This window comes from Puma concolor, chromosome B3 (assembly GCF_028749965.1).
Source record: "Puma concolor isolate L17-30 chromosome B3, mPumCon1.1.hap2, whole genome shotgun sequence".
Taxonomy (NCBI): domain Eukaryota; kingdom Metazoa; phylum Chordata; class Mammalia; order Carnivora; family Felidae; genus Puma; species Puma concolor.
Genome location: NC_141672.1, coordinates 144,289,309 through 144,304,510, shown reverse-complemented (window position 1 = coordinate 144,304,510; position 15,202 = coordinate 144,289,309). Strand labels below are relative to the sequence as shown.

General features: G+C 50.9%; 1 protein-coding gene across 2 annotated transcripts in view; it reads left to right on the top strand.

Moving 5' to 3' along the window:
• Positions 1-15,202, top strand: part of CRTC3 (CREB regulated transcription coactivator 3) — a 157,619-nt gene that overhangs the window by 109,509 nt on the left and 32,908 nt on the right. For both annotated transcript variants that reach the window (XR_015252950.1, XR_015252949.1), the window contains 3 exons: positions 5,504-5,672; positions 8,733-8,918; positions 15,061-15,186. The gene's annotated coding sequence lies outside the window, so the exon portion shown is untranslated. The remainder of the gene's footprint in view (positions 1-5,503; positions 5,673-8,732; positions 8,919-15,060; positions 15,187-15,202) is intronic.

Sequence of the window (15,202 nt, the reverse complement as noted above, 5' to 3'; positions counted from 1 at the left end):
CCCCAGAAGCCGCACCTGAAACTTGAATGGGAAATGGAGATGGGCTGCTGCCCGTGAAGAGCGCCCCCTGGTGTTCTCTCGCTGCCTCTACAAACCTTTACGGGCACCTGTCGTGGGACTTGCTGGCCGGCAGCCTCTGGTCCACAGCCGATTTTTTTTTTTCTTTCTTTCTCCAATTCAAAATAGTCTGCCTGGTCGTCTCGTTTGTGTGAATGTGAATGTGACTCAGTAGATTTTTTTTCTTTTTTTGGTAAAATGATCATTATCACTTCCAGGTGATATGATTCTAGACCTGAAAACTTGGGAGAAAATTTTAAAAATATTGTTTGTTTGTTTTTTTAGTATAGTTGACACACAAGAGAAAATCAAATTTAAAACCACAAGAAACCGTAAGAGAAATAAATTGTACAATTACGTAAGGATTAACGACCGAGAGATTGAATCAAGATGGCAGCTTTGCAAAGCTGCCCAATCCCAACCCAACCCTCTAAACGCGACCAGAGATACGTATTTAAAGTCCCTGTCGTGGGGCTAGAAACTGCAGAACGATATCCTTAGTATCAGAAATTATGAGGAATAAAGGATGCTGGAAAGTGAAAGGCAAATAGATGAGACCGAGTTGAAGGAAAAAAATCTAACCTCCAATGTTTAGGTAAAGATGCCTGTAAGAGAGAGGCTGGCTGCAAGGGTGTGCCAGGTGTGGGGAGTGGGGTGCAGGGAGCTGACAAGGTGACAGGCGGGTGCGGTTGAGGGCTTGCTGCTCCCCCATCCACTGGGGGAGCTGGCGACCAGCAGCTGGCGACCCATGCCTCTGGCAGACAGCAGAGAGATAAGGACAAACTGGGGGACCAGGATGGGACACGGGGCTCATTTCCTTTGTAAACAATGAGCCCTCTATCAATAAGATAAAGGCCAACACCCAGCTGAAAAACTGGGATCAAGATAGCATCAGGCAGTTTGTGGAAAATGAAACATACAAATAACAAATATCCATATGAAAAGATTCTGGACCTCACTCGTCATTAAAGAAATGCTAATTAAGACAAGGAGATACATGTGGCTCATTATTTAAAAAAAAAAAAATTTTAATCTTTATTTTTGAGAGAGATTGAGAGAGAAAGACAGACCGTGAGCAGGGTAGGGGCAGAGAGAGAGGGAGACACAGAATCCGAAGCAGGCTCCAGGCTCCAGGCTCCAAGCAGTCAGCACAGAGCCTGATGTGGGGCTCACCATTAGCAAAGATTTCAAAAGAGTGCTCGGGGCTAGTGAGGGTGTGGGGAACAGGCTGATGGGATGTAAATTGATGCACCCTTTCTGGAGGACAATTTGACATCAGCTATTGAACGGAATTTAATGTACTGGAAGAAAATAGGATAAAATATATTTTTTATATTCTCGGAGTAGGGAAAACCTTCCTAAGGAAGACACAAAATCTAGAAACCTTAAAGGAAAAAAATGAACAGACTTGGCCTCAAAAATTCTTAACTTCTGTAGCACTAGAGACCATATCAGAGATGAAAGATCAAGTATAGGGGCGCCTGGGTGGCTCAGTCGGTTAAGCGTCCGATTTCGGCTCAGGTCATGACCACGCCGTTCGTGAGTTTGAGCCCTGCACCAGGCTCTGTGCTGACAGCTCAGAGCCTGGAGCCTGCTTCAGATTCTGTGTCTCCCTTTCTCTCTGCCCCTCCGCTGCTCACTCTCTCTCTCAGGAAACAGACATAAAAAAAAAAAAAAAAAAAAAGAGCAAGTGTAGAGAACAGGTGCAACACACATAACCTAAAATAGCAACATGCATAACAACTTAAAATACACAGAGTCCCTCCGTAGAGAATCTAAAGCTTTATATTCCAAAATATAAACGGTCAAAGGACACAAACAGGCAAGTCACAGGAGAATTCAAGTGGCTTCTAGTTGAGAAGGGACACTTGTGCTCGCTAGGGGTCAGAGAAATGCAAATTTAAAAATTGAAAATATTTAGTGCTGGCAAAAGGAAAAGAGTGGTTTTGTATGCTGTGGTCATTGTGTGCTGATAGAGTCTTTAGACGGGCCATCGGGAGAACCTGTCAACATGTAAAATGTGCAGATAAACTTCCAGGAATCTTTTCTTTGGGAATACCCGCTTCTGTGGAAATACCCGCTCAACTGTACATGGATGTGTCAGAAAGTACAGTAAACCCTTGGTCTGCGAGCATCATTCGTTCCAGAAACATGCTGGTCATCCAAAGCCCTTGTATATCAAAGCGAATTTCTGCATAAGAAATAATGGAAACTCAGATGATTCGTCCCACAACCCAAAAATATTCCTGTAAAAATGATTACGGTACCGTAATATAATACAAAATGATAAGAAAATACAAAATATAAAGAAAAATAAACAAATTAACCTGCACTTACCTTTGAAAACCTTCGTGGCTGGTGTAAGAGAGACAAGCGAGAGGAGAGTGATTGTGTAGGACGACTTTCACGATCACTGACGGAATCACTGCTATTGGCCAATGGAATCTTTTTCTTTTCGTGCAACTTTAACAAGGAGCCTATCCAATGACCTAGAATGAGCAAAGCATTCTCAACCGACTGAGCCACCCAGGCGCCCCCTAGCAAAGCATTCTTAAGCTCGCTCTTGTCTGGAAAAGGAAAGGACTGTCCCGAGGTGCTTTGAAGTGACAAAAAATACACTAATGCCAGTTGTGGGCACCTTCCAATGTTCTGAAAAATCACTGATCTCTGCCAAACACTGCAACCTGAGACCGAGCATCCAAGCATGGGAGACGATCACCCACAATCCTACAGCGAGAGAGAGAGAGAGAGAGAGAGAGAGAGAGAGAAAACCATTGGGCTCAGTTGTGATCATGTGATATCCTGCGTCACGTCCTACTCGTATTGCAAGACACCGCTCGTTTATCAAATTAAAATTTATTAGAAATGTTTGCTCGTCTTGCGGAACACCTGCAGAACAAGTTACTCGCAATCCAAGGTTTCACTGTATGCTCATCACAGAACTGTTCGTATCAGAAAAACAATGGAGAGGATCTAAAGAATCAGTGAGCGAGAAGAGAAAGGCGACTTCACTTTTTGTATGTTGGTGTGTGAGCTTTTTCTATTTAATATTGTTTTAAGTTAATGCCCCAGAGGGGGGAAATGTCTGATTTTCTGGAAATTATTACAGTGAAATTCCAGCACCTGCTTTCCCCAAACCCCATTCACATGTCCCCGAAATCAATCCAAACAAGGTCTCAGGCACAGCCCAGAACAAAAGAGGAGGAGCATAGCTTAGACTCCGGGATCCTTGTAACCCAGCACCTCCTAAAGGGAAGAGAGGCAGAGGTAGATTCCCTTCGCACCACCCCTTACCCCACCTGGCTGGGGATGTCAGGTGAGGATGTGGCCACATCTGCATGGAGGAGGCAGGAGATATCTGGGCTTAGCACTCTGCCCAGCCCAGGAGAGGGACCCAGGACAACAGCCTAATCCTCCGGCATCAGGTTCAGAATAGCTTCGAGGAGAGCAAGGAAGAGAACTCACCCATGTCACCCCAAGCCCGGGGACATTTACAGTGAGGTCACGTAGACTCGGGGGCCCAGGAGAACAACCCGGGTACAGGAAGAGCCAAGACGACGGTAAAGCAGGGCGGTGGGTCTTTGCACTGTCCTCCTCCAAACAGCATGAGTGACTCAGCCCTCCCGAGGGTGCCACGTTCTCTCTGCTTCCGCCATTTGGTCTCATCTCACTCGTGACCCCCCCTCCATGTGAGTCCTACTCAGGGCTGATGATCCAAATACCTAACAGCTACCAGAGCATGGGCCCCCGCCAGGCAAAACAGACACCAGCTGTGAACAACGGAAAGAGATAGCAAATTACCCCCTAAACTCGCTGGCTTAGAACAACAAACGTTTATGATCTCACCCACTTATGGGTCAGGAATTTGAAGCCGCTTAGTTGGATGGTTCCGGCTCAGGGTCTCTCAGGAAGTTTTAGTCAAGAGGTTCAGGTGGAGTTACAGTCATTCGAAGGCTTGGCCTGGGCTGGGGCATCTGCGTCCAAGGCTGTGGGCAGGAGGCCCTCCGTGCCCCGCCCCCCACCCCCCCCAGCGGACCTCTCCAGAGGGCCGCTTGGGCGTCCTCACAACATGGCGGCTGGCTTCCGCAGAGGGACTGACCCAAGAGAGCAAGGCTGAGTCACAATGTCTTTTATGACCTAGCCTCCAAAGTCACACACTGCCATTTCTGCAGTACCCTAGCAGTCGCACAGGTCAGCCATACTCTGTGTGGAAAGGGACGGGCACAAGGGGTAAATACCAGGAGGCGAGGATCGGTGAGTGACATTCTGGAGGCTGCTCCCTCTTCGAAATCCTCTAACGGATTGCCACCCCTTAGAACAAAACACAAATGCCTGCCCGTGGCCTGCAAGGGCTGGCGGGACTGGGGCCCTGCCTGCTTTCCAGGCTCATCACGCCCTTGGCCACTTGCTGCCACTAACTGCCAGATGCACCAACCTGTCCCTCAAGGTCCCACGCTCATCCTTCACGGTCTCCACTACATCCGCCTGGAAGCCTCCCTACCAGACTTTGCATGGTTCCTCCTCACCTTTTAGGTCTCGGCTCCAATGCCACCTCCTCAGACAGGTTCCCCTGACCACCTTACCAAAAATAGCCCCCACCCCTGCCTGCCTCTCTCTCACATCACCTCGCGTGGTGTCGCCCTCCACGGTTGCAAATGCGTAGCTACGACATGAGCGATGATCCATAATTTACATTTTGTGGCACCGATTCGATGTATTTCCTTCCACGTGCAGTCGGTTCCGATGTCTTGCTACATTTCCTTCATTTCCTTCCGAGACGCCCGTTCACATCACCCCGTGTTGGCTTCTTCCCGGCACAGCGCTGACCCCTCTCTGAAATGATCCTGTGCGTCGGATTATTGCCCTTCTCCCTTCACGTGCCAGTGAGAGCCCTTGCTTTTAAGCAACAGACTCTTTCCTAGCTAGTTGAAGCTGAAGAGGAATTTATTAGCAGATAGGAAGCACCTCAGAAGTCGCCAGGAGAGCAGAGAACTAGGCTTGGAGGTCATCTGTGTGGATCAGTCCTTGCATGAGCCCCACTGCGCGCGCGTGCACACACACACACCACTGTTGCCCTGGTGGGCACTTGAAGCTGGAGACCACCAAGGGGATGCCTGCAGCTGCCGACTCTGGGATCCGGATGGATCTGCTGTACTCTCTCCAGAGAACATTCCTCGGCACCTGCCTCTCAGTGTCACTTGGATGCGGGCGCATCTGATGGCTGGCGTCTTGTGTCACCTTCTCTGCTCCATCTGCAAGCGAGGCTGGGAACCTACGTGGCTTCCACAGAGGGAGATGTCAGTTCATAAGGCGGCGGCGGGGGGGAGCCTCAAACCGAGGAAGAGTATATGCCGTGGTTCGGGGATGCCAGTGCATTGATGACATATATCGTGTCCCGTCTACTCTTCCGGCTACTTCTCATCACCAACCCCTCTCTCATCCTCAGACTTCACAAACGACAACACAACCCAACGGCAGGCTGAGAGCCGCTTCTCAAAAAGAAAATAGTTACTTGTGCAAAGACTGCATGGCTCTGCTCCAAAACTTTAGGGCTTGCTGCCAGCCTCTGACCATCTCGCTCATGTCTTTATTGCCTGCCGGGAGCCCCCCTCTGGGTAAGTGCCGTGAGAGCAGGGCCTTTGTTTCTTACCTCTGTATCCTCGGGACCTAGAACGGTGCCTGGCACATCATGGCGCCCGTAGATGTCAAGTTCATGAACTGTATGCGTGAAGTCCCCTCCCACGCTGAATAAGGCAGAAATGGCAGGGTGTCACTTTCAAGCCTTGGCTCCCGTGGCCAACCGCCCTGTTCTCTGGCTGTTCCCAGCTTCAGCTTCCAGGGAGGAGAAGTCCGATCGGTCATCTTGTCTACTTGTGCCAAGCCGTAGATTGTCCGGGGGGGGGGGTGGCTATCAACTGGAGGCTTCGGGGAGGGGTGTCTGCCTACCACCCCCTTCCTCCGGGGAGGGGAGTCTCAACAGCTGCGAGATCCCGAATGTGTGCGATATGACGCCGTGTCTTGTACAACGGGGTCACGTCATGCCGGAGGATTGGATTCCAAACTCTCCGTGTAAGACTTTCTCCCATGTAGTCAGAGTCACACATGAACGTCCCTTCCATTACCGCAAACCTCCCTCCTGCACCGCGTCACCTATCAAACATGCACCTCAGCCGGTTACGCTTCGAAGTGGGGACCGATGGCTGTTTCTCTGGGTGAGCACCAGACGAAGACATTGGATTGCCTTATGGGTCGTGTGATGTGAAAAGCACACGTGAGGTGCTCACAGTGTGAGAGACACAGGGGCCCCGACCCACTGAGAAAACCACGGGTTGCCATCACACCATCTTGTGGGCCATGTGCACCGTGGGTCACAGGAGGCGGGATCTCGGTGCTACACTGTTCTCCCCTCCCCTCCCCTCCCCTCCCCTCCCCTCCCCCCTCCTCCCCTCTTTCTGTTTTCTCCTTCCTCTTCCCTTTTGAACACATATATACGACAAGGTTTGTGGTTTAAAAAACAAAATCCATTTGCTCCTCTTGGATTGACACATGAATAGAAGAGGAAGAAAATTAATCTGGTCCTGGTGAGAAAGCCCCGAGTGCAGAAGTAAAAGGAGGAAGCAGCGAAATCTTGTTGATAATCCCATTCTCTGAAATAGATCTCTCACGTGAAATGGAAGAAGATTTTAGAAAACAGCAATTACCTACCGTCAGGGGGACAAAGACAGCGCCGGGGGCCTGGGGGCTCTGGTGCCTCAGCCTTGTCCCTGGAAGGTGCAGTTAATAGGGTTACAGGAGGCTGGATTATTACACAGAAGAGAGACAGAGAAATCTCTGTGATGTGTGGGGGAAACTAATGGAGAGAAGGAAGGAAGCTAAGGAAAGTGCCAGACTTCTAGGAGGAAGTGTGAACATATAGGGGGACCAGAAAATCCCTGAAATTTCTGAATAAATCAAGTAGAACAGAATCAGTGATCAAAACTTGTTTTATTTTTTCTGTCGCTCTTCCTCTTTCTTTCTCTTCCTCTTTCTCCCTTCCTCCCTTCACTCCTCTCTCTTTCCCTTTGTCTGTCTGTCTGTCTCTCTCTTACACACACACACACGTGGGCAGAGTTTTGTCTGTTTTCTTCACTGCTGTTTTCCCGGAACTGAAAACAGTGGCTAGCCCAGGGGCACCTGGCTGGCTCAGAGTGTGGAACATCTCACTCTTTATCTCAGGGTCGTGAGTTCAAGCCCCATGTTGGGCCTAGAGCTTACTTTAAAACAACAAAGACAGGGGCGCCTGGGTGGCTCAGTCAGTTAAGTATCCGATTTAGCTCAGGTCATGATCTCACAGTTTGTGGGTTCGAGCTCCGTGTCAAGCTCTGTGCTGACAGCTCAGAGCCTGGAGCCTGCTTCCGATTCTGTGTCTCCCTCTCTCTCTGCCCCTCCCCTACTCACACTCTGCCTCTTTCTCTCTCAAGAGTAAATAAATGTTAAAAAAAAAAAAAAGAGAACAAGACAAAAAACCAGTGCCTAGCTCATAGTAAGCCTTTAATATTTATTATATAAATGAACAGAAGACTTTATAATGAACTGAGATGGGTCATCTCACAGTAATGAAAAGCCCACCTATTCCTCTTGGTGAAATCCCTAAACTTGATGGAAAACAACAAAGACTCTCCCAAATTTCAAACAGAAAAAAAAAAAAAAAAAAAAAGGCTAAATCGTTTTCAAAACTCTTGATAACCAAGACGAGCTTTGAACTTCACAGAGCACCAGTCACCGCCTGAGACGATGGAAGAAAACCCACAGAGTCCTGGAGGGGGTGAGTGGCTCTCAGGACTCCTGAAGCCAGGAAGACAATGGAAGGAAGTCTCCCGATGGGAACACAGGAAAGTTGGCCTCCTGGGGCCTTGGGGGAACCCAGTGAGCTGTGAAGGGACAGCTCTCCCTCACTCCAGCAATGTTTGCGGAAAGCTTCCGTGCACCTGCCTGCCCTGTTCTCCCAGGCCTGGAGTTGCAGGGAGAGGAGGCGGCGGGTCAGTGACAAGTGAAGGAACATGGCCTTGCTGCCGTGATGTCGGTGGGGCTGGCAGGGTAGCCCCACCCACCATGGGCAGCTGCACCGCTGTGACATTGAAGGTCCCTTGGCCCTGGGTGGTGACCCACAAGACAGTCTTCCAAGAACCTGTGATCACTCTGTGCCCCGCCCCCCCGGGGCGGGCTCAGGTCAGGCACCCCTTAACCCTGGCAGAGTTGAGGCGGGGACACTAAGCGGCGGAGGGCTTGACGGCGATGACATCAACAGAGCCCAGCCAGGGTGTTTGTGTTCACTGGGCTGTGGGACGGGCAGACGGGTCCTTCTCCTAGATCCCCAGCCTCCAGGGCTCGGCCCTTAGGAGCCTGGAGCTGCCTTTTGTCCTTCTAGGGAAGCCAGACCAGAGGCGAGCAGTAGCTTGCTCTCCCCTTTCCCCCTGAGCCCCAACGCGCCAGGGCCAGGGCACCCACCAACCCTGTCCAGGGGGCGACATCACCAGCCACGCGGCAGGAAAGGGAATGGAAAGCAATCCCTGAAGCCCAGGTCCTCACCTCACCCCCGCCCCCCCCCCCCCGGCCGCTCTCCTTCCTTTTCCGCGGCTGCTGTAGCCACGTTAGAGCCACAACACTCATGTGTACGTCCCCGTCCATCCTTTCAGATGTATTTATTGCGTTCCCACCATGTGCTACCAGCCGGTAGACAGAACAGCCTCAAATCCTGCTGTTGTGGGGGTTTTGACGCCACCGAGATGGTGACCAAGGCAGATCTCTACACCGGTCACCTATTCCCAGCTCCCCGAAGCTCCGGAACAATCATCACGGACGTACCACCCAACCTGTACACGGTAAGAAAGTAAGCAGTACTTTTTGTACCTTGGGGACAAAAATAAAAACCCAGTCACTTAAGTGTCACTCCTACAGCAGCATTGACTTAATGACTAAGAAAAAAAAATACCATTGTCTGAACAAAGAGACATATTTGGCGAGTTTTATTATACTGACTGACATGCTTAATTCCCACCCCTCCGGAGGAAAGGAGGCACTGAGTGTTTCCCCCCACCCTCACCCCCCCCTTAAAAAAAGGATAAAAATAAATGACCAGAACAGACACAAAACAGCAGCCCCAGCTCCCTTCAGTCCCAAGCACTGTCTGGAGACTGACTCACCCAAGGATTGTACCCAGAGGGATGGCTACCCCTTCACCAGGTTCAGAGAAAACGGTGATGCACCTGCCGATGGAAGGGCCGGCCCCGGGGGCCTGGCCCGAGAGTAGCCAGGACTTGGGGGGCAGGGGATGTGTGGGGAGCCCAGGCCAGTCTTCTGTTCCTCTGTCTTTGGCTCTGTCTGTGGCTCTGTCTCTTCTGTCGCCCCTTTTCTTACTGTGTCCCTGTGTGTTTGCCCTGCCACCTTCCTGCCTCTCTGTCTCCTGGCCTGCCTGCTGGCCTCTCGGACCCGGGATCTCACATCTGCCTTTCCTGTCTCCCTCTGTCTGCTGAACCATGGCTGTTCTCTTCATGACCCTGACATGTCAGGTGCCGCTCCTAACTCACCCTGTCTCCAGGTTCCAAATCTGCAGGACAGAGAGGGGGCGCTTGGCATTTCCTCCGGGGCCACCCTCCCCACCGTCCCATGGCTCCGTGAGCCCACGTGCTCACGCGCAGGGCAGGGGATGGCAGGGTCCAGTCTTGCGGATGGTGGTGGGTGTGGAGTTCTCAGATACAGGGGCACACCCTGGGGAGACACCTCCAGAAAGTCTCCTATGTTGCAAACCCCCCAAAAGAGGTGTTCTTGGAAATCCCTGTGGCAGACCCCACGTGTGCTGCTCCCTTTTGCAGAGTTTATAAATATAGACAAATTTCTAAGGCTTAAAAGAGACGTATTTCACGTGTGACTGTGAAATAAAATGGTAAAATAGGTCCCTGTTCTACATGATCCGGGCTGAGAGCTTTTCTAAATGCAGCCTGCCGCATTAGCATCTTCGTGGAGCCTCTTCCTAATTTAAAGATCCTATAATTATATATCATGCATTGACATTGCTGAAAATCTGTGTAGAAATGTGGCCCGGGAAGGACCTAACCAAAACATGCCGTTTCCTTGGTTTAAAATGGCCACGCTTATGCCTGGAAAAATCCCACATACTGGCGGAGACAGACCCGGGAACGGCGCTTTTTCCTATGTGCTTTATCAAGACCTCCCTGTCACCTCTCTGTGGAGGACCAGGAAGGGGTGTTGTCAGCCAGGAAGAAACACTCAGAGAAACACAGCTTCTTAAACGTGGGGGCAGTGACAGTTTGTAGGTTTCGGGCACCACAGCCTTGGGGACAGACTGCAGCCGCTCCCAAATCCTGAATGCCCAGTAAGCCACGAAGAGAGGGGTCTACATTCATTTCTTTATAGAAACTACGCGCATCAAGATTCTCCCGTCCTGAATCACAGGCGGCCTGATTGTTGTTCAAGTGGCTGTTTCTCGTCCAAGGCATCTGGTGGTTCTCCTCCTGTTTCCTGGGCATTTCTTGAAGCTTTGTCTAGTTTCCAGCTGTGCCGTGAGGGCCCGGAGACGGGTGAGGCCAGGGTCTGCCCTCCCGGCCCCAGCGCGGCGGTTCTGATTTGATCCGTTTCACTTTGTTTCCTAATTTAATTTTTTTACGGTAAATATCGGTTACACAGCAACAGTCCCCTAGTCCAGCCCTTCAAAGTTCAAACTCTTGAGTTAGTTCTTTTTGTGTTTACCTCCATCATTCTCAGTAATAGGCTTACTTGATCACTCATGGATGTTTCCATTTGAACCATCGTGTCCTGATTCCTGACCTCCCGGCACGGAAGAGGTCTTATCACACTGTCTTATCACACCCCCCTCCCCCTCCACACCCCAACACCCACACAGAAGCACACCTTTCCCCTCCCTTGCCTTCCCAAGAGAGTTTGCGCACAATGCTAATGAAATCATTTGTGTTTGTATTATTCTGACTGCAGAAGACGCTGTTAATACCCCACCCATCATGGGAAGGGCACCTGACTACTGGGGGGATCAGGGAAAGATTTCTGGATGAAGTTAGAGACCAAAGTGGGAGTTGAAGAACAAGGCTGAGACAGCAAGGGGACAGGACAGCACGGGCAGGAAGTGCAGAGGCCCAGAGATGGAGAGGGGGTGCTGGAGCAGGGACTGAGGGGTGGGGAGCAGTGGGGGAATGAGAGGGAATGTCAGCAGACACGGGAGCCACTGGGGAGTTTGGCCCTGAGCAGTGTCACGATCAGATTGCATGTGGCGACAGGGCCGCCCTGTGTGGAAGGATGGATGGAAGGGGCCCCAGAAGCTGTTCCACTGGGCAAGAGAAGGTGCAGGCCCAGAGCAAGCAGTCTGCGAAAACCCAGGCACCTGACCTGGGCAGGGGGGTGGTGGTGGGGGTGCCAATCATGGGACTAGACAGGAGGAGAAGCCGGCTTCCAAGGAAGATCATGAGTTCCGGTGTGGACACACTGAGTGTGAGGTGTCTGCCGTGGCAAAACGAAAGGAAAAGGCGGGTGGGGAGCTGACGACAGGAAGGAAAGCAAGATGGCGGGAGGCAGTGCAAGGCCTACCATGACCCCTGACTTGGAACACCTTCCAAAGCTTTTGGCAAAGTCTAATAACCCCATAGTGAGGTGTGATCACACGTGAGAAACCAGAGAAGAGGGTGCATTTTTTTATTAGTGTCCACCTAGCGCAGACAGAGAGACAACGTGTGAGAAACCCACATCCCAAGAGTCCCAAGGATCCCTGGAGATCAGAAGGAACCGGGGGAGGCCTCTGAGTTCTACCAATCGTGATGTAGGTGGTTCACCTAGATTTGCAGGTAGATAGGGAGCCCCTCACTAAATATCTCAGACTGTCACGGAGTGGCCGAGGCCCCCAGGTTGGGGTGGACACAGGAAGAGGAACTGCACACCTGGGTGGCTTAGGCAGTGAAGGTTAAGGTCTGACTTTGGCTCAGGTCACGATCTCGGGGTTCGTGGGTTTGAGCCCCGTGTTGGGCTCTGTGCTGACGGCTTGTAGCCTGGAGCCTGTTTCGGATTCTGTCTCCCTCTATCACTCTGCCCCTTACCCATTCTCTCTCTCTCTCTCTCTCAAAAGTAAATAAAATTAAAAAATTAAAAAAGAAGGAAGGAAGGAAGGAAGGAAGGAAGGAAGGAAGGAAGGAAAAGAAAGAAAGGATGAAAGGAAGAGAAAAAGAAAAGAAACAGAAAAGCAAAAGAAAAGGAGGACCTAGCTGAGCCAAACCCTTTGGTCCCTCCCTGGGGAGGTAGGTCCCAAACGCTGAGGAATGGAGGTGTTTCAAAGAAGAAGAGGCCAAAATGTCCGGTGGCACTGAAAAGCCAGGAATGATGAGGACCAAACAGAGTCTGCTGGTAGCGGGGCCAGGGAGTTGGGGAGGTCCCAGGGGAGAGTGGCCTCAGTGGGTGGATAGAAACATTCTGACAGGTGTCAGAATGCAGAATGGGGAGGCAACGGGAGGTAAGAAAGTAAGGCACAGAGTAGAGACAATGCTTTCTACAAACGTGGCTTTAAAGATGGTCCGGGAGCCCCGTGGTTCGATTCTCTTCCAAAGGCCTAAAAGCCCTGTAATACCACTATGTAGCTTTATTGTTTCCTTCTCTTTCCAGGAAAAAATGATCTATATCTGTATCTGGATATATATTTATCTGTTTATGATTCCAAGTCCCACTGAAATCTGTGTTCCCCTTTCACACAAAGGCACATTTTACACCTTTGAAGACACATGGAGTGTCTTCATAAGTTCCTAGAAAAACTCCTGTCCCCAAATGGTGCCGATTACTGGACGGAGAGGGGCCTGCTTCAATGGGGAAATGGGGCTTTGATTGGAAGGGGGTTTTGCTGATTATCTCTGCTTCCAAAAGAGACTATGAAAAGTTCCTGAAGGGGGCACCTGAGTGGCTCAGTCAGTTAAACATTCGGCTCTTGATCTCAGCTCAGGTCTTGATCTCAGGGTCGTGAGTTCAAGCCCTGCGTTGGGTTCAAGCTCTGTGCTCGGTGTGGAGCCTACCTGAGATGAGATAAGATAAGATAAGACAAGACAAGATAAGACAAGACAAGATAAAAAATAATAAAATAAAAATAAAATAAAATAAAGTAAAATAAGGTCCCGAAAAACCCCCTCCCCCTGAAACAGGCTGTTCAGTGGTGGGCGCTGTGCCAAGTCCCCAGAAGGTCTAGATGAGAGGAAGTTTTGAAAAACAGCTGTGGGCAAAAGGAACGAAGAGGGAGAGGAGATTCCCGGGGGGAATATATTGAGGGAACAGCACAGGGAGTGGGGGGCGGCACGTCCACACTCCCCTTCTTCCGTAGTGGTAGAACACTGAACGGTCACCCAAGGACCAGAAACAAGGGTCAGGATTTGTATGCCCAGCCTGGCCGAGTCCACGGTGCACCTCCTTTCAGATGAACGAGGAGCCCCAAACCCTTCCTGGAGGGGCCCGTGCTGCCCGCAGCCTGAGCAGTGCACTCAAAATGCCGAGCTTCTTTCTCTGCACCCAGGGCCACGTTGCCTGGGACTCTGGACCCACTTGGTCAGGTACGTTCCAGCCCCATCGATGGGCCCAGTCTAGGAGGTGCCTCTGTTGGCCTCAGGGCTCCGCTGGGTGAGGGGCTGTAGGATGCTCGGCGCTATCAGGGAGATGGCGGTCTCTGCACACAGCATGGCGGTTTTGCATTTGTAATATTCATACGTCGACTTTTTTCTGTATTAATCTTTTCGCAAAGCGTTTGTGAAATATAACCTACAAAAAGGCATATAGAATAATACAGAACGCTCATGTCCCTCTCCCCAAGGGTAAGGAAAATAAATCAAATATTACTAAGAGAGTCCAAGTCCCCAGAGTGTCCCCCCGTGACTGCATCCCCTCCCCCTGCCTCGAGGCACCTGCTACCTCGAGTTTGGGGTGTATCCTTCCTACACCCCCCACCATGGCAACCCAGATGGGATGGCCCCACGTGGCCGGTCTTGCTGCACGGGGGCGAAGGGTTTGCCTCTCAGCATGGAAGTAACAAACAGGAAGAGAAATCATGGCGGCAACAAAAAAGACATGAAAACTCTAGTGACGGAAATACAATTGCCTGGGGCGCCTGGCTGGCTCCATTGGTAGAGCAGGTGACTCTTGATCTTGGAGTTGTGAGTTCGAGCCCTGCGTTGGATGTAGAGATTCCTTAAAAATAAAATCTTAAAACAGAGAGAGAGAAAGAGAAGGAAGGAAGGAAGGAAGGAAGGAAGGAAGGAAGGAAGGAAGGAAGGAAGACAGCAATTGCAGAGAGAGAGAGAGACCAGAAACTCTCTGTTACTGATACATGGGCTCTGACACAGGAGAGACAAGTCTAGTGAGTGGCCATCTTGGGACACAGAAGCCTGGGAGTGGACAACCCACAGGACACTGACAAAGAAACGGGGCCTGGACCGGGACCGAGCCGTCCCAGCTACCCGTGGCCAAGGTCTCACGGATGTCTAGCTGAAGAGGAGTTCCATGAGGCAGCGTGGTGCACCGGTTCCAGAGCCGGCTCAGTACAGGCTAGCTGGTCGATCACGCTAAGCCCATTCCATGGTGACGGGTTAGTTTCTCCTCCGAGTCAGTGCTCAGATGGGGCTCCCCACCAGCCTCCCATTTGGCTCAGGAAAATAAAATGAAAGCCCTATTGGATTCTTGGGACATCTTGGAGCACTTCCTAAGGGACAGATGAATGAGAGGCTGGTGGTTGACATTTAACTACAGTTCCAACTTTATCAAATGTCTCCTTGCAATATGTCCAAGCCAGCCTAGAACTGGACTGGACTTGGTGGCCAGAGGGGCCGCCCGGCCTTCAGGCTGTGCTCCTAGCCCCTCTGCCCACCCCATGCTGGGCACAGGCCACCTGCCTGTATTGCGAAATCAGTTGCCTGAGATCCTGCCAAGGGTAGTTTTCTATTCAAAGCATCTTTCTCCTCTTTGTTCTTTGTATAGGTCCCATGGTACGGTAATTGGCTTGAGCTGCCATGACAAAATACCATAGGCTCCGTGCTGTAAACAACAGAAATTTATTTCTCCCAGCTCCGGAGGCTGGAAGTTCAAGATCAAGGTGCCAGCAAGGTAGGTTTCATTATAA